This window comes from Capsicum annuum, chromosome 3 (genome assembly GCF_002878395.1).
Source record: "Capsicum annuum cultivar UCD-10X-F1 chromosome 3, UCD10Xv1.1, whole genome shotgun sequence".
Lineage (NCBI taxonomy): Eukaryota > Viridiplantae > Streptophyta > Magnoliopsida > Solanales > Solanaceae > Capsicum > Capsicum annuum.
Window position 1 is genome coordinate 180,250,407 of NC_061113.1, and position 8,319 is coordinate 180,258,725.

Sequence of the window (8,319 nt, forward strand, 5' to 3'; positions counted from 1 at the left end):
TAACCAAAACTAGGCGACAGACACACTCTGGAAATCAATTTTAAATCTCTTAGATAAGAAACGAACCTTACGTAGGCACTAGGGAACTTCCTTCTTGGTTAATCACCGATTCATCTGGGAATTAGAAACTGAACCAACGGGTCCTATAATAAAGAAATTCATAGCACGAATGGAGCCAATCTATCCCTAAGATAGCTTCAAAATCTAGCATCTCTAACTCTATTAAATCTACCAATGTCTTCTTATCATAGATAGATACCACACAACCCCTACGAACTCTCCTAGAAACAATAGAGTTACCCACTGGGGAGTAATAGTAAAAGGATTAGGAATACACTCAGGACCAAAACCAAAGTGAATAGACATATAAGGGGTCACATAAGAAAGGGTAGACCTGGGACCAGACAGATAATACACATCACCAAAAATGTTTTAGCATACCACTAATCACATCAGGATATTCCTCAGAGTCCTGATGGGTAGAAAGATCATACAAATGATTTTGACCAGTGCTGGAGCCAGAAGTAGCACCCTTTGGTTCAAGAGCTGAAAAAGCAGCAATTAGGACCTTATTAGCCCAGTAGCAATATCACTAGAAGGTTAATTCCTCTAAATATCGCCAAACTAGCTACATCTGAAATATTTATTTCTTTTCTCATCATAAAAACCATGGTGCAACTGACCATAAAATTTGTAAGGAGGATACGACGGAGCTGACTAGCCCCTCTGGTCTGAGATTAGGCACATTATGCCTTAAACCTACTATTGCTCTGAAAGAGGCGATCACCGGATGACCTAGGATATGGATCACTATCCATAGAATATGAATCTGAATTTCCCAACTTCACCTTAGACCATTGCTTACCATCTATACCACTATTCTGCAAGCCTCCACCCCGCTCAGAATTCCTGGACCTCTTACTTTGCCTTTAAGCTATTTTGACTTTTTTTTCCTTTCATCTTCCATCTATTGTATATACACCATAAGCCTAGATATATCCATGTCACTATTCAACAAGCCAACCTTTCACTCTAGCACCAAGTATCGAGAAAAGACCAAAGCAAACTTTCTTATCTCAGCCCTCATGCTTGACACTAGCTTAGGAGCATGATGGTAAAATGAATAAAATTTCAGGGCATACTCTTTCACGGACATCATATCCTATTTTAGATTAAAATGCCTCAGCTTTAGCATCTCTCAACTCCTGAGGAAAGAAATAATTCAGGAAGGCACCTAAAAACTCATTTGATAAGGCCAACTCTATATCACTACCTCTAGACTAATCCCACTCTTCATACTACTGATAGGCCATATCCTTCAACTAATATGCAGCAAATTCCATGCCCTTGGAGTCAAAAGCATGTATAACATGAAAGATCTTCTCTGTTTTATCTATGAATCCTTGAGGATCCTCCTCAATCTTAGAGCTATTAAAGGTCAGAGGATTGAGCCTTATAAACTACCCAACTTGAGTAACCTCAGAAGAACTCACCGCAGTACCAGCAGAACCCGACTGACGTGACACTGGGCAATAGATGAATAGATCGATGAAACTTAGTAGTAGAAATATCTAATTGGGGCAGTGGGGCATGATCATCATCAGCCTAAGGAGGATCAGTAGGGACTGTGGAACTCCATGCGGGATAGTAAATTTAGGAGTTGGAGCCCTTGACCGGGTCTAAACTTCATAAGTAGGATGAGTTTCTTCTACATTTTCCTTAGATAAGACAAAAGAAGTTCCACGAGCATTAGATCTTTGGAGAGGCATGATCTAACATATGAACAAATAAAGATTAAAGGAATTTCAAGACTTTAAAGTTGATAGCCCGAAAGTAGAACAGAAGAATAGGAATCATTTCTAAATATCTCGGAGCCTCTCCCTTATAAGTGTAGCACTGCTACACACCCATGAAAGGGACTTTACATGACACGACTTTATGGACACCCAATTGACCATAAATCTAGGCTTGGATACCAACTTTTTCATGACCCAAACCAGGGCTTGGCTGTGAGGGGTATCTCAAGTCTATCGAGTACCAAAGTCTACCCCCTTTGCCTACCCAAGCAGAACTTAACACACCTGGCAATAGCTGAATTCCAAACACATAAAAAGATAGAAAGTAATAAGTTCAAAGATATCTAAATATGTCAACATCAATACCCAATCCACAGTAATATCCACAAAGCGTCTATACTCGAAAACAACCTATGCCGGGACATGCCCTCGGCCCTAACAATGACAATGACAATGACAATGATAATAACAATGTAAATATGAAGTTTTTAATTCTAATTTATGGAAGGAAAATTGATGGAATAATTAAGTCTTCTAGAGAATGGAAGCTCACCACTTCACTGCAAATGACCGACTCTGAGATCATATATCATTGCATAGAAAATATTAAAGTATGTCACGACTCGACTCACAAGTCAAGATGGTACACCCACAAGTAGGTAAACCAACTCCACAACTCAAAGATAAGGCAATGGATTGCTTTGGTAGAAATTCCTAACATAGGCCAGCATACACGAACACAAATATATTCAACAGTGTTTCACTAAAATAAGACAATCAAAATACGAATACCAATCCCACGACCTGGTAATATCAGTACAAGAGCATATAAGTTTGATAATAGAAAATGCAACTCATAAATCTAAAATAGTCAATACATTCATCTCGAATACAAAAGACTAAACAAGGATAGAGGGAAATGGGCGACTCGAAACTCAAAGAGCTCACCCTATTTTTGAAAGATCTACACTGCATGATCTCAACTCAGCGGTGGTAATTAGTACTCAGGTCTGCACCAAAAAGTTATAGAAGTGTAGTATGAGTACCAAAACAATGGGTACTCAGTAGGCATCATCAGTTGACCAAGCTAAATTATGATATAAAGGCGATGTAAATCAAGACAATATCTCTAAGTCATGGTACAAAATCAAACCTGAATCATCTTCATCATCACTTTATAAAGTAAATGATCAATTAGAATAATAATATGACATCTCTTATCATTGCACACTAATACCATCATATATAATGAGTAATTGATGTGAAAGTGTAAAGCAACTCAATACAAATACAATCGTATAAATGCCAAGTTAACACACATACATCCATTAGGGTATAGAGTAAAAGAACTCACCATGACATCCCATACCACTAAGTACACCCAAAAAAATATAAAGTAAAGAGCCCATCATGACTTCCCATACCATCGGAGAGTGCATCAAAGGATTAAATCATCAATGTATATGTAGATATATACCCAACTTCCCATTTTTCTAATGGTTTTCCATATTCCCGTTAATGGCTATTTGCCAACAGTTATAAGCACAACCATTACCTTAATTAAATAAAATATACCAAGGAACGAATACCCATAATCATATTGACATATAGATGTCTACCTCAAAAATATATTATACTTACTCATTTTTAGCTAACCAATGATCATTAATAAACCATAAATTCACTAGTCATCAATGACCTCTAATTATTAGCCTAACTAATTCCTTATATATATAATCCTCATTCGCGGGATAGTGACTGACCATTATTTACTAACTGACCAACATCTAACATCTAGTCAAGGTTCACTACTAGACCATAGTCGCCATTTAACCAATGTACAATCCTAGTCATCATAATCGCACTAGTCATCATCTAGCATAAGACCACTAGTCATTATTGATTACTTATATATCTATCCGTTAATTTCTTTAAGTATCTAGCATTATTAATATACAAATCCTCATACTAATATCTAATCGACATAATAACTTAGTCATCAATATCATTAATCATCACTAATGCTAACCTATTATCATCATAGTCATGTAACAACCTCCATTGCTAGTCACCATATTTCAACAAAACAAGGTTTAATAACTAGAATTTTAGACTTCAAGCCATCAAGTAAAATAGTCACTTAGTAGTCAACTAGTTACCACATAACTTATTTTAATAAGTAGTATTCCTTGATTAATCCGTTTATCCAATGCTATCTAAAGTCACAAGGTGAATCCTCAATTGCCACACAATATCCCGTTACCAACTTGTCCTAACACATTATTCGACATAAACTACTTTTACTCACTATTCAATACTAGCAAGAACTATACTACTTACGAACATGGGTTGTGGTGTAGTGGATGGGGCTGCTCCACCCTTAATCAGAGGTCGAGAGTTCAATCCTGGGTATGGAGAAAACTCTATTGGAGCACTGCCATCTTATTGATCCCTGTAAGGCGCAATCCGGATTACTCAGGGCTCCAATGCGGGCACCGGACACCGGATGGCAAACCAAAAAAAACAATGAAACCGCTTAACAAGTGATTAGTATCAAAGAATTATAACCGACATCCTAATGGTAACATCATACCTTCAAAGCACATATGAATGTAATCATATAAAAGCATCATCACACATAAATATATATGTACACACACTTACCATACATAACATAATTATATCTTTTAGACTTACCGAGCATCATCATAACATCAATATATCCTTCGAAGTCACTGGGCATCATCATAACATCAATATGTCCTCCGAAATCACTGGGCATCATCATATCATCAATATATCCTCTGGTTTACAGGGCATAACATTAATATATCCTTCGAGCTTACCGAGCATCATAACATAAATATATCATCTGTACGTATCAGGCATCATCATAATATCAATATATCCTCTTCACATACTGGGCATCATCATAATATAAATATATATATACATATATATATATATACATATGTATATATACATATACATATATATATATATAAGTCAATCTAATTAATAATAAATGTAAGCCCCACGAGGGATAGGGTGAAAGAAAAGTAAGGAAAGACATGCCATCGTACCTCATCATTTATTATTAACATAATACATCACAAGGAGCATGAACAGGTACATTCATGTGATATGAACACTCAATAATTTATCGAGCTTAACAATGTCATTGGTATTTTCAAAACAAGCCATAGTTATACCTTCGAGAGCCCCTCTTTATTAGCATGATTTGCATTATTAGCTCAAGAGGATTTTTAGCATCAAAATTAGTTTAGTGACCTGCTTGAACATAATATGAGTAATAACATAATCCAAGGCTCACATGGTAGTTTACTCAATGATTTATATGAGAGCATAGTCAAGTGTTCAATCTATAAGATAATTCATTGCTATCCAAGCATTATCAATAATCTAGCAACCAATCATGCACATCCTTTCCAATACCCACATCATGAATACCATTTATCGGGGTTAGCCATCATATTGCCAAAGGCATATTATAAGCATTTAACAAGTATCTAGATTGCTAATGAAACTACATAGTCCAATCTTAAGAAGGGTCAAGTTCCGCTTCTAATAACCCAAATTTCTCTTCAAGTCTAACTTCTATCTTAAACTAAGCTAAGCCATCTAATTCATGTATTAAAGGTCTATCAATCCTTGCTATTTCTATAGCACAATCCTTCCTCAAGTATTACTTTTAATTAATCCGAAGCTACTAGGACAATTTCCACTACTATGCATAACTAAGGTCAAATTACTATTTAATGTTAGTGACAAGGTCACTCCCATCTAACTAGCACAACTAGAGAATTCTCATCCTACTGTTGAGATAACAAGCCCAACTAACCAAGGTTCTAGGCTATAAGTCAAGTATCACACTTTATGAGTTCAATAGCCTAAGTGGCTCAATTAACACCAAACATTACCATCTACTATTTCAATACCTAAAACCCTGACCAATCTTATCAAGATATCAAAGTCATAATATAAAGCTCGATCTAACAAGAAGTAAGCCTAAAATACCTAAAATCCAAATATATCTCACAAGCTGATAACCTTCGCTCTCTTTTTCCTCAAAGCATCTTAAATAAACCAAGCTATCAAGAACACAATCAATGCATTACTATGAGAATATCAATACCTATATTACACTGTTGTCCTTCGGGTCCAAAATGACACCAAAAACCTCAAAGTGGGTCCCACTTATGGAAAACAAGTTTTAGAGACCAACCCATTGTTCAAATACAATTAGGGAGTTATATCCTTCTAGAAATTTATGCAAATCAAGCATATTTGGGCTAAAATCAAACGTCAATCCATTTGGGGTTTAGTGCCAAATAATCAAGAATTCAACACTATCATTGAAGTATTCACACCTTAGATTTATTGTTAATCATGAATATGCAAGTTATTCAAGCTCTCAATCAATACCCAAGACTCAATTTATGGACTACACACTCTATTAGGGTTTATGGGACTCAAGGAAATGGGGAAATGACCAATTCTTAACTAAAAAGGCATTTAAATATCCCTTACCAGACCCCCAATTCAGGCGATCACAAACATGGTGGTACTTTTACTGCACCAGATGACAGCTAAAACTTGGAATAAATTCTAAGTTTTGGCCAATGCCTCGGGATGCATTCGGAGTCCAATGTGAGCAAACAAAATATATAAACATATTTATTTTGACATTCTAGATACGTTGGTGAAATTAGATTTTCCATTTGAGGTCATTTCTACTAAATATGGGCCCCATGCCTGAATTTCCAATTTATCATCTTTCTAACCAATTGGTTGAAATGAGTTTGGATGCAACAGGATCCAAACCAAAGGTCTACCCAATCTAAAATTGATCTTCTAGAGTTGCTGGCACAGTTAAAATTTGCATCCAATATAATTTACTGAAGTTTTTGATTGGTGTCCTTTGGAACCAACGAAGGCTTCTAAATAGGTAAATGGTTCTAAAAACCAAATGAATTGCCCGGTAATTGAACTATCAATTTTAGCAAGTCATAAATGACGTGGGGAAGCTACGGAAAATCTCTAGTGGTGAAAATAAGCAGAATCACGAGAAATAACCTTAAGAGTCACTATAACATCCACTACTAAGGAACTTTTATCCCCAAAAGTTAAAGATAAAGAAAATACCTAAAGTCTCAAACATGTAAGGATACTGGGGCCATATCTCTGTCTCGATCTCCCAAGTATACTCCTCCACTGGGAGGTGCTTCCACTAAACCTTAATTATAAGAATCTCTATGGTATGCAACTACCTCACATCACTAGCCAAAATAAGCACGGGCTCCTTCACAAAGGTCAACTACTCATCCAACTGGACTGAGTCCCACCTAAGCATATGAGACAAATCAGGAATATACTTTCGGAATATGGATACATGAAAAATTGAATGAATTAGGCCACCTCATCAACTACGTAGAAGCTTACCCTTCCTTGCAAACCTCATCACATATCTCAACAAATAGTCACAAACTTTGAATCTCAAGGGTGGAGCCTATGGTCGGCATAGGCCTTCTGCCTACTCTAGGCTACTCTCAACCAATTCTGAATTACCCTGACTCTATCCAATGAGTCCTTAAGAAAATACATACCATGAGGTCTCACCTTAAAGTTCTCAAACCATCCTATCAGAGAATTATATCGACTACCATACAAGTCCTTATAAGGTACTATCTCAATACTCAAATGATAGCTATTGTTGTATGCAAACTCTACCAATGCTAAGTGCTGACCCAACTGTCCTCCGAAATTGATCACACAGGCTCGTAGCAAATCCTCAAGCACCTTAATAGTCTAATTGGGCTGACTATCTGTCTGCAGGTGAAAATCTGTACCTAAATCCACTTGAGTACCTAACTCCTCCTGGAACGCTCTTTAAAATTGCAAAATACACATAGAACCACAGTCCAATATGATAAAAATGGGTACCCCATGCAACCGAACTATCTTTCAAACATAAATATGGGGTAATCTTTCAGCACTGAAGGCCATCAGAATAGGAATGAAATATGCCAACTTGGTCAAACGATCTACAATAACCCATATACCATCAAGACAATGGGAAGTACAAGGAAAATCATAAATGAAGTTAATAGAAATCTATTCCCATTTCCAATTAGGAATGGGCAACCTTTGAGACAATCTTCCTGGATGTTGATACTCAGCCTTAACCTACTGATAACATAGGCAACGAGCCACAAAGTTTTCCATATCTCTCTTCATCCTATCCTAATAGTAATGCTACCTTAAATCTCTGTACATCTTAGCCGTATGGAGGAGAATAGAATTTCTAGAGCTATGAGCCTCACAAAGGATCGACTGTATCAAGTCATCAACCTTGGGAAATCAAATACGACCTTGAAATCTCAAAATACCCTTGGAATTAGTAGTGTGCCTTTCAAGCTCACCACCCACCACCTGATTACGAAGAAAACATAACTTGTTATCCTTATATTGACGATCATAAATCTATTTAAATAGGGAGGAC